Source organism: Zingiber officinale, chromosome 5B (genome assembly GCF_018446385.1).
Source record: "Zingiber officinale cultivar Zhangliang chromosome 5B, Zo_v1.1, whole genome shotgun sequence".
Taxonomy (NCBI): Eukaryota; Viridiplantae; Streptophyta; class Magnoliopsida; order Zingiberales; family Zingiberaceae; genus Zingiber; species Zingiber officinale.
This window is the reverse complement of record NC_055995.1, coordinates 4484512-4503053: the sequence shown is the minus strand read 5'-3', so window position 1 is coordinate 4503053 and position 18542 is coordinate 4484512. Positions and strand designations below refer to the sequence as shown.

At 37.6% G+C, this 18542-nt stretch overlaps 1 long non-coding RNA gene, 1 other non-coding gene and 2 pseudogenes across 2 annotated transcripts; 3 read left to right on the top strand and 1 right to left on the bottom strand.

The window, feature by feature from the left end:
• Positions 1-13150: 13150 nt before the first annotated feature.
• LOC121983961 lies at positions 13151-14573 on the bottom strand. The gene is made up of 2 exons (XR_006112742.1): positions 14437-14573; positions 13151-14352 (listed from the first exon to the last, which is right to left on the bottom strand). It is a non-coding gene; the product is annotated as an uncharacterized LOC121983961 (long non-coding RNA).
• Positions 14574-14814: 241 nt separating this feature from the next.
• LOC121988253 lies at positions 14815-15011 on the top strand. The gene has a single exon (XR_006113986.1). It is a non-coding gene; the product is annotated as a U2 spliceosomal RNA (small nuclear RNA).
• Positions 15012-16513: 1502 nt separating this feature from the next.
• On the top strand, positions 16514-16693 carry LOC121988272 (annotated as a pseudogene).
• A 1464-nt stretch (positions 16694-18157) lies between these two features.
• Positions 18158-18316, top strand: LOC121988273 (annotated as a pseudogene).
• Positions 18317-18542: the final 226 nt, after the last annotated feature.

Here is an 18542-nt window from a genome sequence, read left to right as displayed (position 1 = left end):
CTCATCTCGGAAGATCGTTGCCCACACAACGTCCGAGGTTAGAAGAGGAATACGTAGAAGATCAAGAGGTTTTTCTACAAGGTATAACTAGTAAATTTTATTTCGCATCATGCTAGTTATTTATGGAAATAATACCAAATACAAGAGGCTTACGTTCTAGAATTTCGAATATGTTTTTTCAAGTTGTGTTCTTTTGTTTCTTTCTTTCCTTGTGATTTGATTGTTCTCTTTGGTTAACCTAAAGTTATTTTAGGAAATTAAATATTAGCTTTCTATTAAAGGTTTTGTCTAGTCGGTGGTGGTTGCTCCCATATCCAAGAAGGCCATGTGCCTCGCCACGTCGAACCTTTTATGTAAATTAATATTTAATGGAATTAATAACTTAAGGAGACTTGGGTCGAACGTGTTAAGTTCCGCAGGAGATCCAAGTCAAAACCTAAAAGAGCAAATAGATTAAGTTTTGGATCAAACGTGTTAAGTTCCGGCGATCCAAAATTTAATTTAAAAGAACACATGGTAGCTAGGAAAAGGTTCGGACCTTTGTACAAAATTTTTGGAACCTATAGGTTTTCCGAGTAGCAACCAACAATTGGTATCGAGCTAGGGTTTTGCCTCGTGTATTTGGTATTAGTTTAATTATGCATATATACATAATTTAGGCGAGGTTAATAGTAGGATGTCTTAACTTTGTGGATCGCAGGATCCAACTATTACGGCTTATAGTTATTATGTGTGTGATTGGACCCTTGGACATGTCAAGGCATTTTATTGTGTGTGCGTGATTGTATTATAAAATACAGGGTGTATTTAGTTTTATTAGGATTTTATTTTGATCTAGATACATATACATTCCTTTTATGGAATATAGGATCAAAATGTAAAATTCTATTTATGTCATGGATCTAATCTTGCAAAGCGTGGAACCTTCGAGGACCGAGGCGGAACTAGGAGCAAGATGGATCGACAACTAGACCCGATAGCGGTGGCCAAATATGGCGCAGCTTGGGATGACAACACGGAGGACTAGAGATAAAAGCCATAATAGTTGAAAATTAGATTTTCTATTTATTGCTTTTATATTGTCCTGTGTTTGTTTACATATTTAGTAGGCTAGCATAGTTAAAATTCCTCATTTATAAATAACTAAGTGGGAGAGGGATTTTAAGTAAATCCATGGTCTCCATTCTTGGTTTGTAAGTGATGCAAACAAGCTTGCGTTGGCTCGAGTGCCTTCCTCCATGCGGATGAGCTTGTTTGTGGATCACTGAACTTCCATTTTGGATGACTATAGGAAGTTAATTAAGAGCGTGTGATCTCCCCAACGGAAGGGCATAATCTTATTAATGGACTTAGTGTCAAGTAATGGTATACACTTAGACACATCTAATAGTATCCTCCCATCGGAGTGCTATTATTTGTGTGACCAAATGAAACCAACTATTAATTTGTCATAAAACTAGGTTGACAAGATAATAAAATTAAAGGGTTAAAACCCTCTTACAAATGATTGATTTTGTATACGTCCACACTAACGTGGCATACAAAATTAACGGTGTTTGAGATAATTTTATTTGTCATAAAGATACGTTGACAAGATAGTTAATGGGTAAAACCCTCCTTTTACAAATGTTGAATTTGTATACGTCCACACTAACGTGGCATGCAAAATTCACGGTGTTTGAGGTGTTGGTAAATTTAAATAATATTGTTTGAGGAATCAATGTTATTTTAAATTCAAAGAGTTTTGACCAAATATTTGATCAAAGACAACTATTTTATTCGTCATAAAGTAAAGTTGACGAGATAATAAAATTAATGAATAAAATCTCCTCTTCGATTTTGTATACACAAAATTCATGGAGATTTTAAGGAGTTGATCTTGACCAAATATTTTTGTGATTCTTAGGATGTTTGTCAATTCCTAGTAGTCATACTATAGAAAAAGACTTAGTAGTCCCAATTGTAATGATTGGAAATAGGACTTGGACATTAAGGTTATCTTCTTAGAACTAAGAACAATTTAGGTGTATTTAATTCATTAGTTGAAACATGTCTAGTGGTGTTATCTACCAGAACCTGGAGTGTAGATACAAGATGTCATTAATCATGTCTGCAATTCATTGCAGGGTTCCAGGAAACCCGACAACTAAATGAAAGGTAAATCACCGTCCACATGGGCACTACTGTAAAAGTGGTAACTGTTGCAGTGGGAGATGTTTATCCTTTGATAAGAATAAAATATGGATTTTAAGTAATTGTCTTTACGTACCAAGTTTAGAAAGAACCTGATTTCAGTTTCTAAACTATTATAGATATTATGTCTATTTTGATAACAAAGTTGTTATCAAGAAAAATAGGAAAGTTATCTATTCTGGTATGATGGTTGACAATTTATAATCCAATAAACTCCCACGATGCAACAAATGGAAATTAGTAACACATCTTCTAATTTTAAGAGAAAGCAACCTTCGGAAATGAACCAATTATATCTTTGGCATCTAAAGCTAGGTTATACTTGAGTAGGATTCATTGGTAGCTGATAAACTTTTGGGTTCATTGGTAGTGGAAATCTTTCCAACCTACGAGTCTTACTTGGAAGGAAAATAACCAAGAAGCTTTTAAGTCCAAGGGGTATGGAGTCAAAGATATGTTGAAAACGGTTCATTCTGATTTGTGTGATCCTATGACTATCCAGACAAGAGGTAGTATTGAATATTTTGTCTATTTAATAGACAACTATTCAAGATACAAATAAATTTACTTAATGTACCGCAAGACTAAGTACTTTGATTAGTTCAAAGAGTACAAGGTTGATGCGGAGAAATGTTAAAGTAAAAAGTCACTATGGAAGATCGTAGTGGCAAGTACCTCTTGAGAGATTTTAGGAGTCACTTATCAGAAGTTGGATTTCAATCCCAACTAACTGCATCTGGTACACCCCAACAGAATGATGTAGTATAAAGAAGGTAAAGGACTCTTATGGAATAATTAGATAGATGATGAGTTATTCAGAAAATTACCAAATTTGTTTTAAGGATAAACTTTGAAAACGAAAGTGAACATAGTACCTTCCAAGTTAGAACTCTCTATAGAATCGCTGAATAGGTGAAAACCTATTTTGAAGCATATTCGGATTCGGTAATCCAGACATATGTTAAAGAGAGACAATGATAAGTTGGATAGGAGTTCACTTGTTTGTAAGTTATCCTAGATAAACAAAAGTAGGTTTATAGTCTTAAAAATCAGAAGGTCATTGTTAGCATCAATGACTGATTTTTAGAAAAGGACTATATAATGAACCAAGTGCTCATAAGTAAATTTGTTCTTAAGGAAATAATAAAGGACATGTCTAACCTAGTACCAACTGTACAAGATGAGATACCACAAGAAAACTGCAACACATATCACAAATGATACACAATTGCATAAAGTGTCTTGTCATAGTGGGAGGGTTGTTAGGCAACCTAAATATGTTCATGTTTTGGGAGAGTTTTTGGACTCGATCCCTGAAGGACATAAACCTGATCTCCGGACATATGACGAAGCACTCCAAGATAAATATGCAGCATCTTGGCAAAGAGTAATGAATAATAGAATTAGAATATATGTATTCTAATAAAATCTGGAAGCTTATAGAACCACCAAGTGGTGTAAAAGCCTTTGGGTGTAAAAGGTCTGTAATAGGAAAAGAGGGATAGACAGGAAGGTTGAAACCTTCAAAGCAAGGCTTGATGGAAAAGGAAACTTTTTCACCGGTAGCCATGCTTAAGTCTATCCGGATTCTTTTATCTATTTGGCAAGTGGATGTCAAGACAGATTCCTTAATGGAAGTCTTGAAGAAAGCATCCATATAAAGCAACCGAAGGGTTCATTGCAAAGGGCTAAGAGCATCTTGTGTAAAGCTCAATCAGTCTATGGACTGAGGCAAAGCTTCAAGGTCTTGGAACATCCGGTTTATCAAAGTAATTCAGACCTATGGATTTATTTAGTAACCGGATAAGTCTTGTGTATACAAAAGGTGTGATGGAAGCGTGGTGGTATTTCTTGTACTATACGTAGATAACATTTTTGGTAGTTGGAAACAATATCAAAATGTTGTCAGAAGTAAGGGTATGGTTGTCCAAACAATTAGATATAAAGGACTTGGGAGAATGTATATATTCTTGAGATCAAAGTAATAAGGGATCTCAAGAAAAGAATATTTTACTTATCCCAAGCTTCATACATCGGAAAAATCCTTTCTCGTTTTAAAGCATGCAAAACTCCAAGAAAGGTTTCTTACCTTTTCAGGATGGAGTAACTTTATCTAAAGGTATGTCTCTGTAGACATTAAAGGAGATAAAGGAAATAAAGGCAGTTCTTTATGCTTCGGCTGTCGGAAGCCTAATGAATGCTATGCACGAGATAAGAAATCTGTTTTGCCAAGGGCATAGTTGGCAGATATCAAAGTAACTCTGGACAAGGACAGTGGACTGCAGTAAAGCATATATTGAAGTACCTTAGATGCACTAGAGATTATATGCTAGCTTACAAGGCAGTTAATTTGGTCCTTGTGGGTTGCATGGATTTTGACTTCCAATCGGATAGGGACAATAATAAGTCAACCTCGGGGTTTTGTGTTTACTTTAGGAGGTAAAGTCATAACTATGGAAGAGTGATAAGCATAGGTGTTTTTTTGGACTCCACCATAGAAGTTTAGTATATGGCAAGCCTCTGAGGTAGCCATAAAAGTGAATGACTCAATAACCTCAAGATAGACTTAGATATGATTTCGGTTTGTCAAAGATTATTACAATTTATTGAAATAATATTGGTGCAGTAGCAAACTCAAGAAACCATAAGTCTATAAAGGCAAGTAAACACAATAGAGCGCAAGTACCACCTAATACGAGAAATCGTTAAACGAGGAGAAGTTGTCATCGCCTAGAATGCATCGGATGATGGCTAGATTTTTCACTAAGGTCCTTAAGGCGAGAGCTTTTGATGGACATGTTGAAGGGTTGGAATCGGATGTATGGCAGCAGATATGGCAGCTTAGTCTTTTAGTATAAGTGGGAGATTGTTAGAGTGTATACTAAAAGCCTAGCTTTTGGTATAAACATTTATCTAGAAATAAGAATCACATTGGTCAAATATCTACATTTATGATAAATGTAGTTGTTCAATTAATTTATATTGTAGATAACATGGTGTGTGGTGTCACACAGAGGATCATGTTATCAGTACTTTATAAATTATAAACAGTAGCTCACGACCATAATGGAAAGGAACAAACCATTGGAAGGTCGTAGTGTAATTAGGTATTAGTTTATCTTAACTATATAATTACACTAGTACACTAAGAGTGTATTGAGTAGGACCATTAGAGGTCGTTTCTTTTATACTGACTTTATAAAGAAACAAATACCTCAGTTATTATGGAAGTGTGTGCTCTTAATCCTAATATAATAACAAGCACATATGTTTGATATTTATTTCTTTAATTTATCAATGGGTGAGATTTAGTTCGATGAATCAATAAACCCGATAAGTTGGGAAATTGTATCACTTATAGTGTGTGTTGTTGATTATAGAAGGAAACTGTGTCCTAGAGATACTAGGTTGATAATGTCCCCAAGAGGAGCTCATAAGGATTGTCGTGTTAAACACTTAGTCCGACACGACGATAAGGTTGAGTGGTACTACTCTTGGACTTAGATATTAATTAAATGAGTTGTCAATAACTCACTTAATTAGTGGACATTTGATATCTTAAACACAGGAGACTAACACACTCATAATAAGAAGGAGCCCAAAATGTAATTTGGGATTGGTGCGGTAGTTCAATGATAATTCTCTAGTGGAATGAATTATCATTGATAAAATTAAGTTGTGTGTTCGGCGAACATGGAATTTTATCGGAGACCAAAACCAATTCCTCCTCTCGGTCCCTATCGTAGCCTCTTATTTGTAGAAGTTTTATACCCACCTATACCCACCTTCTATACCCACTAATAAGGGCCAAGCTAGCTTGGGAACCAAACTAGGGCCGACCTAGGTATATTATTGGTGGTCGGCCCTAGCTTGAACCCAAGCTAGTGGGGCCGCCAAATTAAATTAAAAAGGATTTTAATTTTAGTTTTATTATGTGGAAGAAATAATTTTTAAAAGAATTAAAATTAAAATATCTCTCTTGTAAAAGATCTACAAAGATTAAAGAAAGAGATTAGATCTCTTTCCTTATTTGTAGATTGATGAGTTATTTTATTTTCTCTTTAAAATTATCCACATGTTGATAAAATTAAAATTATAGAAATTTCCTTTATCAACCATGAAGAGATTTTTAAAGAGAAATTTTATTTTTAAAATTTCCGAACAAATTAGGAAGTTTTAATTTGTTGTTAAAACTTGTCTAATTTATTTCTCTAGAAGTGGCCAGCCATTAGAGATTAAATTGGGAAATTTTATTTAATTTTTCTCAATTAAATCAAGTCAAGGAAATTAAGGAAATTTTATTGTAATTAAATTTCCTAATTTGCTAGGCCAAGGAATATAAAAGAAGGGTGAGGTGCCTTCACAATAGACAACATCTATTATTCCTCTCCTCTTTGTTCCTTGGTGTGGCCGCAACCTCTCCTCTCTTCCTCTTGTGGTGGCGAACCCTACCCTTCTATTGGAGCTCTTGTGGTGGCTGGATACTACTCGGAGAAGAAGAAGAAGGAGAGAAAGCTAGCATCTCTTGGAGCTTGGTTAGTATTTTGTTTTTCTTCCTTGGTGAAGCTTCCTCTTGGTTGGCCGAACCTAGCTAGGAGGAGAAGAAGGTGATTGGTGGTTTCTCATCTCGGAAGATCGTTGCCCACACAACGTCCGAGGTTAGAAGAGGAATACGGTAGAAGATCAAGAGGTTTTTCTACAAGGTATAACTAGTAAATTTTATTTCCGCATCATGCTAGTTATTTATGGAAATAATACCAAATACAAGAGGCTTACGTTCTAGAATTTCGAATATGTTTTTCGAAGTTGTGTTCTTTTGTTTCTTTCTTTTCCTTGTGATTTGATTGTTCTCATTGGTTAACCTAAAGTTATTTTAGGAAATTAAATATTAGCTTTCTATTAAAGGTTTTGTCTAGTCGGTGGTGGTTGCTCCCATATCCAAGAAGGCCATGTGCCTCGCCACGTCAGTACTGGGAACCTTTTATGGAAATTAATATTTAATGGAATTAATAACTTAAGGAGACTTTGGTCGAACGTGTTAAGTTCCGCAGGAGATCCAAGTCAAAACCTAAAAGAACAAATAGATTAAGTTTTGGATCAAACGTGTTAAGTTCCGCAGGCGATCCAAAATTTAATTTAAAAGAACACATGGTAGCTAGGAAAAGGTTCAGACCTTTGTACAAAATTTTTGTACAGTGGAACCTATAGGTTTTCCGAGTAGCAACCAACAAGAAGAAGATGTTAGACTTAGAGCATTTCCATTTTCAGTTGCAGATTCAGCAAAAGATTGGTTGTATTGTCTCCCACCCAATTCAATTTCCAACTGGATCGAGATGAAGAAATTATTTCTGGCAAGGTTCTTTCCTGCTTCTAGGATTGCAGTTATTCGGAGGAGTATTTGTGGAATCCAACAATTCACAGGAGAACCATTTCAACAATATTGGGAAAGATTTAAAAGGCTTGTTGCTAGTTGTTCTCAGCACCAGATAAGCGATCAGCTTCTAATTGTATACTTCTATGAGGGATTGCTTCCCATCGACAGGAGTATGGTTGATGCAGCTAGTGGAGGGGCTCTAGTTAACAAAACATCTACTCAGGCCAAATAACTTATCGAGATTATGGCTTCAAATTATCAGCAATATGGGACTAGACCGACGATTATCGAGGATGTTCATTCCTTTGCCAGTGTATTTCCGACCAGGATCCAGTATCACCAGCTTGATCCTCAGTATTATCAGACTCATCAGCAGGACAGGTATAATTTAATTGAAGGATTCGGGTGTGAGAATATACAACAAGGGACTTCTGAGTGGCCCTAGTCTTTTCAGCCTTATTTTCAGCACCATCAGCTTGAGCAGAATTTTTGGGAGCAGTCACAACAATTTTTGCAACATCAAGAAATACAGTTTCAGCCAAGAACACATTCATCAACACAGTTACAGTTGCATTCAGATCAACCTACCACATCAATTCATGAGAAGATAAATTGTAGAGTTTGTGATATTCCTGACTTTTATTCTGCTTCTCTACATGACTTTTCTAGTTTTTTACATTGTGATGTTGTAGTTGATCCTGATAATGTTGTTGTCGATGATATTGTTGTTCCAGATAGTCTTGATGTTGTAGGTGATATTGATGATGGAAGTGTAGGGGAGACCCAAGAATCGCTTCCTTCGATTATTCTACCACCGGTTGAGTTTTTTATTGTACCTAGTGACGATGGAAGTGTAGGGGAAACTCAAGAATCACTTTCGTTGATTGAACTTGATCCAGAGCCAGTACCTTTACCTGATCGAGATGATGCCACATTCACTATACTAGAGCCTCCAGGTATCTTTCAGGCTGGTAAGGTTGATATTTCTTCTGAATTTTTAGGAAATACCATGGAGGTAGTTCATTTTGATTGTAGTGGATGTGACATGTCTTTTGATTTATGCTCTGTTACTTTTGATATTGTTTCTGATACATCTTACTCAGTATGCGTGCAGGATTTGCATCCTCTTTTTATTTCACAGGAATTTTTCAGATATTTTATTTGCAGTAAATCATTCAAGGATACATTTTATCACTTGAAGAAAGCCCTAACATTTTATGCAATAATGAAGCTCCTGGAGTGGACACTCCAATTGAACCGTCTTCGTCCACCGGAGAAAATTTTTGAGGAGACGAACGTGGGGGAAGCATTCTTCACTTCACCTATAACCATTCCACTTAAAGATTGGCTTCTGGACCTAAATAGACTCCGACCACCAGAATTTCAGGGGAGTCTGTTTCATCTTACTTTTTCTTTTTCTTTTTTACTTGTATATATTTCTTTGCTTTATTTGCTTGGTTTATTTTTACTAGGTAGTTCATTTTTAGTTTGTCTAGTCGGGTTTTTTATAATAAATTTCCTATGCATTCTTTTATCATTTTAGATATTGTGAAAGCTAGTTAAATTTGATTGTCGAATTTGATGATTTATTGTCATGATTGGATTCTTGGATTACATGTGATTACAACTTGGTGATGGATTTCATATTGGTAGATTGAGATGATAATTTTTGATATACCTAGTGAGGATATTTTTGAGTCTATTATTCCTATTGATGTGTGATGCACTTGTGGTTAATGCTACTCTAGAACTTTCTTAATTCTTTCAAGACCACATTATCATAAGTTTGCATGATTTTTATGAAGGCTATCTCACTTTCTTTTATTCATTCCTTTTGTTATCATATGTTTCTTAAATAAATTCCACATCATCCATTATATCATTCTTTTCTCTCTTCCATTTATTTCCATTTATTGCACTCTCTTACTCTCTAAGGATGTGGATATTTTTTAATGTTATATGATGAGTATTTTGCCCGACACGGTCAAAAGTTTAAGTGTGGGGGAGAGAGATAGCTTAGTGGAATTTAGTGGAAGCATAGGTGAATCATGCTTGATCACCATAGGTAAACCATGTTATTTATCTTTTTATTTGAGCTATTGATAATGTTGTATAATGTTGCACAACATGTTGAAAAATAAAAGTGAAAAAAAAAGAAAAAAAAAATCAGCAAACAAAAAGAAAGAAAGAAAAAAAAAAAGAGAAACAAAAAGAAAAAAAAACAAAGGAAACAGAAACGTGAAAAACAAACAAAAACAGAGAAAAAAAATGTGAAAACCAAAAAAAAAAACATTTGACATGTTGTGTTATTTTTGTATTCATGTGTGGTAGAACTTTTTAGAGAGACAATCTTTATTGTAACAATATTTAGATTTTATTGTATATCATGAGTAGTGATTTTTATTAGAAAGCTATAGTAGAGGTTGTCTACATGTTTATTGGATTTGTGAGAAACGTTGACATGTGCCATTTTTATTCATTTGTGGTAGAATTTTTGTGAATGACAATTTTTTACTTTAGCGATATTGAGATATTATTGTATATCATGTGTAGATTTTTAGTGTGAAATGCTAGAGTATGAGTTGTTCACATTTTTTATTGTATTGATGGAATGTGATAGAATTTTTTGTGAGTAACAATCTTTATGATAGCAAAATTTGGATTTTATTGTAGATCATGAGTGAATGCTTATTGAAAAGCTATCGTAGAGATTGTTCACATTTTTATTGAGTTTTTAGAGCTAGCTTGGGAGTTGGATGGAATATCTTTTTGGGCATTGTTCTATTGTACTCATCTATGTAACATTCCAATATATACATGTCTTCCACCATTACCTTATTTTACCTTCCTTATTCCTTTTCTTACCACTATCATTTGCCTTGATTATATTTCCCTTACATTTCAAAAATGGCTTCATTATTTTATTGTGCACTCTTATGTATATAGTGGTGGAGATTAGAAGTAAAGCAAGCATATGGTAGTGCTTGGAGGTAAGCAAGCATACGGCGGACCTAACATCTGACGGGAAGACCTAGTGGGTCAAAGGCAAGTCAAACGATTGCAGTTGGTAAGTGAAGGTAAGCAATTGGAGGAGAGATCCAGTAAGGACGCATTCCCCTGTTGAGGGAACTGTAGGCGTCGATCCAGCTTAGGCCCATTTGGGAAACAGAAGCTGAGACCTTGACTGGATCCTGGTGTCAGGGAGGCAGGATCTAATTACTACTATTTTATTATGTTGTAGTAACTCTGTTTTGCAGGGTAAATATATTTTCTGTTGCCTAGACTAACCCTTTTTGTAGGGAAGAAGTTGCTAAAGAAAAGGAGAGTCCGAGCGCCCGGACCTATTTGCCCGGGCAAGTGCTGCAAGCACTCAGGCGGTCCAGGCGCCCGGAGTTAGTCTACGCTCTGACCAGAAAACTTTTCCAGGAGCTGAGTTGGAGCGCGTCGAGTGGTCGAGCCACGTCAGTATGGTCCAAGCGCTCGGAGGGGTTCCAAACGTCCGGAATGAGCCTATATAAGGGCCTTCAATGAGTAGCTTCATAACATCAACTGCTATGAGTTTCATTCTTGTGTGGTGCTCCGAAAAAGGTCCTATGGCGCTGTAAAATTCCTTCGACAACTAACGATCAAGATTTGTTTATTTTCTCTATTATCGGTAACATTTTCTTGTAGTTTTTATACTTAATTTTGTAATTATTCAAACTATTAGTGGATTGCCCAACGAAAGTACTCAATGAGTGGATCTTGAAGTAGGAGTCGTCGAAGACTCTAAACCAAGTAAAACTACTTGTGTTAGTATGTGATTATCTTTCTTCTTCTAGCTTCTCTCTTTTACTCTTCCGTTGCGACTTGTTTTTAACTCTCAATTTTTGAAAATCGCTATTCACTCGCTAGCGACTTTACAATCTTACAAGGAGAAGGAACTTACTGGAATAGAGAGATCACCGATGATAAGCACAAAAAGAAGAGCAAGGAGATGAGGAAGGCGAAGGCAAGGAATGCGATGGGACTAAGAAAAAAGCTAAGGGTTTAAAACCCCAATGGGCAATCGACTCGGGCCGTCCGATTGAGGGTTTTGGAAAACGAGGCTTTATCGTGACCGTTGAATTCGAAAAGGCAGCCATCACATCAAGCTTAAACAGTCACCTGTCACATCACACACGCGACGACCTACAGGAGGCGACACACGACATTTGATTACAGGTGACATTATTGAGAAGGCAGAGAGCATGATTACAGGGTGTGGTCAAACATGCTTTGCATTAATGGTTGGGGGTTTGAACGACTTTCTAGAAATCAGGGTGACATTAGCAATATCTGAAAGGCACAACGTGGATTGAGCAGTTGTAACAAAGATCAGAAGGAAAGCAAAAAAGGGCTAAGTGTTGGCTATGAGATTGTCGTGCGGCAGATGAGCATTACAGTCAAGCGATAGCTATAAATCTTTGAGCAAAGAAAATCACAGTCGGCCGAGCGAGAGGTGTTACAGTCGAGTGAACAGCATGTTCGAGCGAACGAGTAAGGCTAAATAGATAGCTCGAAGATAAGAGACAAACATGTAGTGTATCCCCCTGTCATTGTCCCCGCCGAGTGGAAGGCATGCCCGTCTGGATGAGAGGCAACCTTCCAACATCGGAAAAGCTAAGTAAAGGAAGATTGTGATGTTCAGCACGACCGAGCAGATGTGTCTCGACCGAGCGGACGCAGACCGACCTACAATGGGACCCAGTCGCGTATCTCCTCATACTCTTTTGGAGGTTTGTGCCACTGACAACAGAGCATGTTCCGTAGGCAAATCATACTTCGGAAGTTTCCAACCTGTTGCATCAAAGATATGCATGGACGCTTAAGGAAAGGTGTTAGGGACATCTTTTGACTTGTCTTTTCATAGGACAATTGAGAAAATGTAGGTACGCTTTGAGATGCGTGCACAGGTACTACAGTGACACTATAAAAAGGAGTTCCCATATGCAGGCGAAGGTATGCACAACTTTGTTATTCTACATGCTTTAGCTACAGTTTTTCACTATTCTCTATATCATCGGAAATTGACTTGAGCGTCGGAAGACCGACGCCGGGAACCCCTTCCCGTCCCGGCGCTAACGCTTCTATGTTGCAGGACTACGTGGAGTCTTCGTCCCGTTAACTTTCTAACCACATCGCCAGCTTGTCATCTTCTCCGTTTTTGGACAAGAACATCTAGCTTTAACCAAAATAACTTAAATTATAAAATAATTTAAAATATAATAAATAAAGACTAAATATCTTTTAGACCTCTAAAAAGGTTTTAAATGATATTTTTTAGTCTGAAACTGAGTTGTTATAGGTTTCCGATAATCAATTATAGATTTCTGAATAAACTCCAATTTGATGTATTATAAGTCTCATGTTCAACCTGAATCAAAAGTTATGATTCCTCAAACTTTTGTTTGTTCCTACACCAATCTTGCTTTGATCTTACCGATCGTGCCATGATCCCACCAATCATGTTCCGATTCTACTAAAAAATGATCCTACATGATCCAAGATCAATTAGATGTTCTAGATGGTAGGATCATACGATCTTACAATTCAAGATCACGATTTTATAAACATGGTTCAACTGTATAAAAGAGCGGATAATGATGATGTGATGATTATTGAAGACAAACTTTTCTCTACGAGAGCCCAAGCCTTTCATTTATGCTCTTCCATTTTTCTTTTTCTCAGTCTCACGCTAACTTGATCGTTCGAGGGATCACACTGACTGCGTGATGCATGTTGACAAAGGTTCCAATAACCGTCCGAGTGCAGAAAAATAAAATCTCTACCGGTTTGAATCCGTGGAGAGATGTGGTTGAGCAGCATGGGTCGGAATATTATCAAAGTTCATCAAATCAATACTTCTATTCACACAACTCGTCTTATGGTATTGATTATTTTTTCAAAATAGTTAATAGGGCTAGAAAATTGGCACTCGCCAGGTTCCACCTCCGCCAATTATTGACAAGGAGCGTGCGAGAAGACAACCACGTTGGTTGGTGCAATAAATTACCAGCAATAATTCCACCCATGCCCCAACCAATAACGAGATAAGAAAGCAGCGGTCCCTACCTGCCAAAAAAGCTTCGCTGTCTGGGGTCCACCTCCGTGCGTGACGACGTGGTTAACTTGATCATTAACAGGCCCATCTCAGCCGTCCGTCTATCTCTTCACCGTGTTTCGTCCGTGCGTGACGGCGGGGTTAACTTGACCGTCGACACGCCCTGACGCCGCTGACGAGGAAAGAGAGGGGCAGCAATGAGAACGCTGATTCATTCCACCACCAACGGCTACTTCCCAAATCCCCATCCCGATAGAAAGAGAGAGAAGAAACCGACGCAAACATCTGCTTCTCCCTCCTGGCCACTAGTTCGGATCCTCTGTTCCGAATCTTCTCTGTCCCCATATTCCACTATCGATCGGACGATCCAGATTACATCTTAAGGATACTTTACACATCTTAAAGATATCATGATACCTTGAGATATAATCTGGACCGTTCGATCGACAGTGGGACATGGGGACAAAGAATGTTCGGGACAGAGGATCCGAACTGCCTGGCCACTGACGGGCTCGGAGTCGCACTCATCGCCTTCTCAATCGACGCCGGCACTATACCTGCTGCCATATATCTAGGTCCTCTTACTGCCATTCTCAATTCGAGTAAAATTCCCTTTAATTGTTAACTTACTGATATCGGGGAGCAGTGAAATACTTGTGAGTTTTCAAGGTTAATGTTATCTGTGTCGCTGCGTTTTTTGAATCTGAATGAAAAAAAAATAGATATAAAGTCTATTTTGAGCAAGGAAAAAAAGATACAGTTTGGATCTTTGAAAAACATTTGATACCTTGCTTTGTTCCCATGGATCCCCAAGGAAGAGGGGCTCTTCCAGCGACTGGAGTGCCACCAAGAGTCAACATCATCAACGCCTCCATTAGAAGCCAGAGAGTATGATCCAAGCAAACCAAGCCGCTAAAGAGACGGAGAGCTTAAGTGGAGAAGGGGAGGAGCAAAATGTTGAGCGAGACGAAGAGGAGGTGAGGCATGATAAACAAAGAACAATGGCCAGAGAGCTCAAGTGGAGAAGGGGAGGAGCGAAGTGCTGAGCGAGACGAAGAGAAGGTGAGGCTGAAGAATAATGGAATTTTAGTCCCACATCGCTAAATATAACTCTCCGAGTGCGACTGAGAACCTTAAAAGAAGGATGGATCCTATTGTTTAACTCATACCTTTCTCGGCCTTTTGGCTAAGATCAAGTGTAGTATCTGTTCTTATCAGTTTAATATCTGATACGTGGGCCATTGGTCCACTATGATATTAAATTAATTTTTTATGGGTAGAGGGTTCACCACAATAGCTTGCTATTGGAATCCTTGCGCGTCGCCTTTGTGTTGCACTATTGCATAGGCTGGCGCACTCGACCAAATATAATTTAAGTTACAAAATTAGCTTGGTAAAAATTATATTAAATTTTTGCAAAGCTAAAACATGCATGTAAGGATACAATTGAAATTTTATAGAAATTAATTATGATATATTAATGAATTTGTTTTGCCTCTATTCGTATTTGATACGATGTTGAGAGAGATGTTGGTCCCATGCGATCAACAAGAGCTAGTCAAATGAAGTTAATCTTTTTACATTCTTTCAATTTAGATTAGTAGTATAATTATAAAAAAATTAATTTAACAACTAAAAAAAAATAGGTAGAAAAATTATTTGATTATAACTTTAGTGGTTGTTAATCCAAGACGTTGAAAAGCTCACTAAAAAATTCTCTTTCGTTGCAGGCGGAGAACCCTCTTACAAAAGTTGATGGCTCAAAAGAATGACTAAGAAAAAGTACAAGACTTGGGCAAGTTATTGATTAATTCCTACCTTAAGAGACCCTTTTATAGCTCCTAAAAAATCCTATCCATAAGGTGAAGGCGCCTTCAGGAGGGTTTAAGGATCTTTCAATTGGAAAACTTAATCCGTCGAAAATAAGATTTTATCTTCGGCTAATGACTAGGGAAGGCACCTTCAACCGATTGGAAAACGCCTTCCAAGTCATTGAAGGTGTCTTCTCTACAGCAGATCAGCTCCTTAACTGATCTTCATCCTTGAGCAATCTTTCACTCCAGCTTCTCGTCATTCCAAAACGCAGCACGTTTCCTTATTCGCCAGCATACTTTTCTGCAGTACCTCGTCCCTCGGACGCGCTGAGCCTGTCGACTCCTTCCCGTGTCATCCTTCTCGCTAGCTATCTTTCGCTCGACTTCTTGTACTTTTAAGTTCCTATACACTTATACGCAAGGTCAAACACGACAGAACCTAACTTAACTTGGTTAACCACATCAAAACTAACACGGGGTGCTTACAATCTCTCCCATTTTGATGTGCATCAATCTAACAGATATTGATGATCAGTGAAATACTTGTGAGTTTTCAAGGTTAATGTTATCTGTGTCTAAGTTTTTTTGAATCTGAATGAAAAAAAACAGATATAAAGTCTATTTTGAGCAAGGAAAAAGATACAGTTTTGTTCTTTGAAAAACATTTGATACCTTACTTTGTCCCCATGGATCCCTAAGGAAGAGGGGCTCTTCCAGCAACCAGAGTGCCACCAAGAGTCGACATCATCAACGTCTCCATTAGAAGTCGAGGAGTATGATCCAAGCAAACCGAGCCGCTAAAGAGACAGAGAGTTTAAGTGGAGAAGGGGAGCAACAAAGGGTTGAGCGAGACGAAGAGGAGGTGAGGCATGATAAACAAAGAACAATGGCCAGAGAGCTCAAGAGGAGAAGGGGAGGAGCGAAGTGTTGAGCGAGACGAAGAGGAGGTGAGGTCGAAGAACAATGAAATTTTAGTCCCACATCGCTAAATCTAACTCTCCGAGTGCGACTGAGAACCTTAAAAGAAGGAAGGATCCTATCGTTTAATTCATACCTTTCTCAGCCTTTTGGCTAAGATCAAGTGTAGTATCTGTCTGATACGTGGACCATTGGTCCACTATGATATTAAATTAATATTTTATGAGGAGAGGGTTCACCACAATAGCTTGCTATTGGAATCCTTGCGTGTCGCGTTTGCGTTGCACTATTGCATCAGCTGGCGCACCCGACCAAATATAATTTAAGTTACAAAATTAGCTTGGTAAAAATTATATTAAAATTTTGCAAAGCTAAAACATGTATGTAAGGATACAATTGAAATTTTATAGAAATTAATTATGATAGGATTAACGAATTTGTTTTGCCTCTATTCGTATCTGATACGATGTCGAGAGAGATATGATCTCGTTATGTTCTTTCAACTTAGATTAGTAGTAAAATAAAATAGGCGGAAGAATTATTTGGTTATAACTTAAGTGGTTGTTAATCCAAGACGTTGAAAAGCTCACTAAAAAATTCTCTTTCATTGCAGGCGAAGAACCCTCTTACAAAAGTTGACGGCTCAAAAGAATGACTAAGAAAAAGTACAAGACTTGTTCAAGTTATTGATTAATTTTCTACCTCCAGAGACCTTTTTATAGCTCCTGAAAAATCTTATCCATAAGTTGAAGGCGTCTTCAAGAGGGTTTAAGGCACCTTCAAGTGGAAAACTTAATCCGTCGAAAATAAGATTTTATCTTCGGGTAATGACTAGGGAAGACACCTTCAACCGACTAGAATGCGCCTCGGTATTGTTCATGGAAAACGCCTTCCAAGCCATTGAAGGTGTCTTCCCTACAGCAGATCAACTCCTTAACTGATTTTCATCCTCGAACAATCTTTCACTCTAGCTTCTCGTCTTTCCAAAATGCAGCACGCTTCCATGTTCGCCAGCATACTTTTCTGCAGTACCTTATCCCTCAGACGCGCTGAGCATGTCGACTCTTTCCCGTGTCATTCTTCTCGCTAGCTGTCTTTCGCTCGACTTCTTGTACTCCTAAGTTCCTATACACTTATACGCAATATCAAACACGACAGGACCTAAATTAACTTGGTTAACCACATCAAAACTAACACAGGGTGCTTGCAATCTCTCCCATTTTGGTGTGCATCAATCTAACAGATATCGATGAGCAGTGAAGTACTTGTGAGTTTTCAAGGTTAATGTTATCTGTGTCTCTGAGTTTTTTTGAATCTGAATGAAAAAAAACAGATATAAAGTCTATTTTGAGCAAGGAAAAAAAGATACAGTTTTGTTCTTTGAAAAACATTTGATACCTTACTTTGTCCCCATGGATCCCTAAGGAAGAGGGGCTCTTCCAGCAACCAGAGTGCCACCAAGAGTCGACATCATCAACGTCTCCATTAGAAGTCGGGGAGTATGATCCAAGCAAACCGAGCCGCTAAAGAGACAGAGAGTTTAAGTGGAGAAGGGGAGCAACAAAGGGTTGAGCGAGACGAAGAGGAGGTGAGGCATGATAAACAAAGAACAATGGCCAGAGAGCTCAAGAGGAGAAGGGGAGGAGCGAAGTGTTGAGCGAGACGAAGAGGAGGTGAGGTCGAAGAACAATGAAATTTTAGTCCCACATCGCTAAATCTAACTCTCCGAGTGCGACTGAGAACCTTAAAAGAAGGAAGGATCCTATCGTTTAATTCATACCTTTCTCGGCCATTTGGCTAAGATCAAGTGTAGTATCTGTTCTTATCAATTTAATATTTGATACGTGGGCCATTGGTCCAGGGTTCACCACAATAACTTCCTATTGGATTCCATCTCCTTTGTGTTGCACTATTGCATAGGTTGGTGCACCTGACCAAATATAATTTAAATTACAAAATTAGTTTGGTAAAAATTATATTAATTTTTTGCAAAGCTAAAACATGCATGTAAGGATACAATTGAAATTTTATAGAAATTAATCATGATAGGATTAACAAATTTGTTTTGTCTCTATTCGTATCCACGAGCGATGTCGAGAGGGATATGTTCGTCCCCTGCGATCAACAAGAGGAGATATATTGGTCCCATGCGATCAACAAG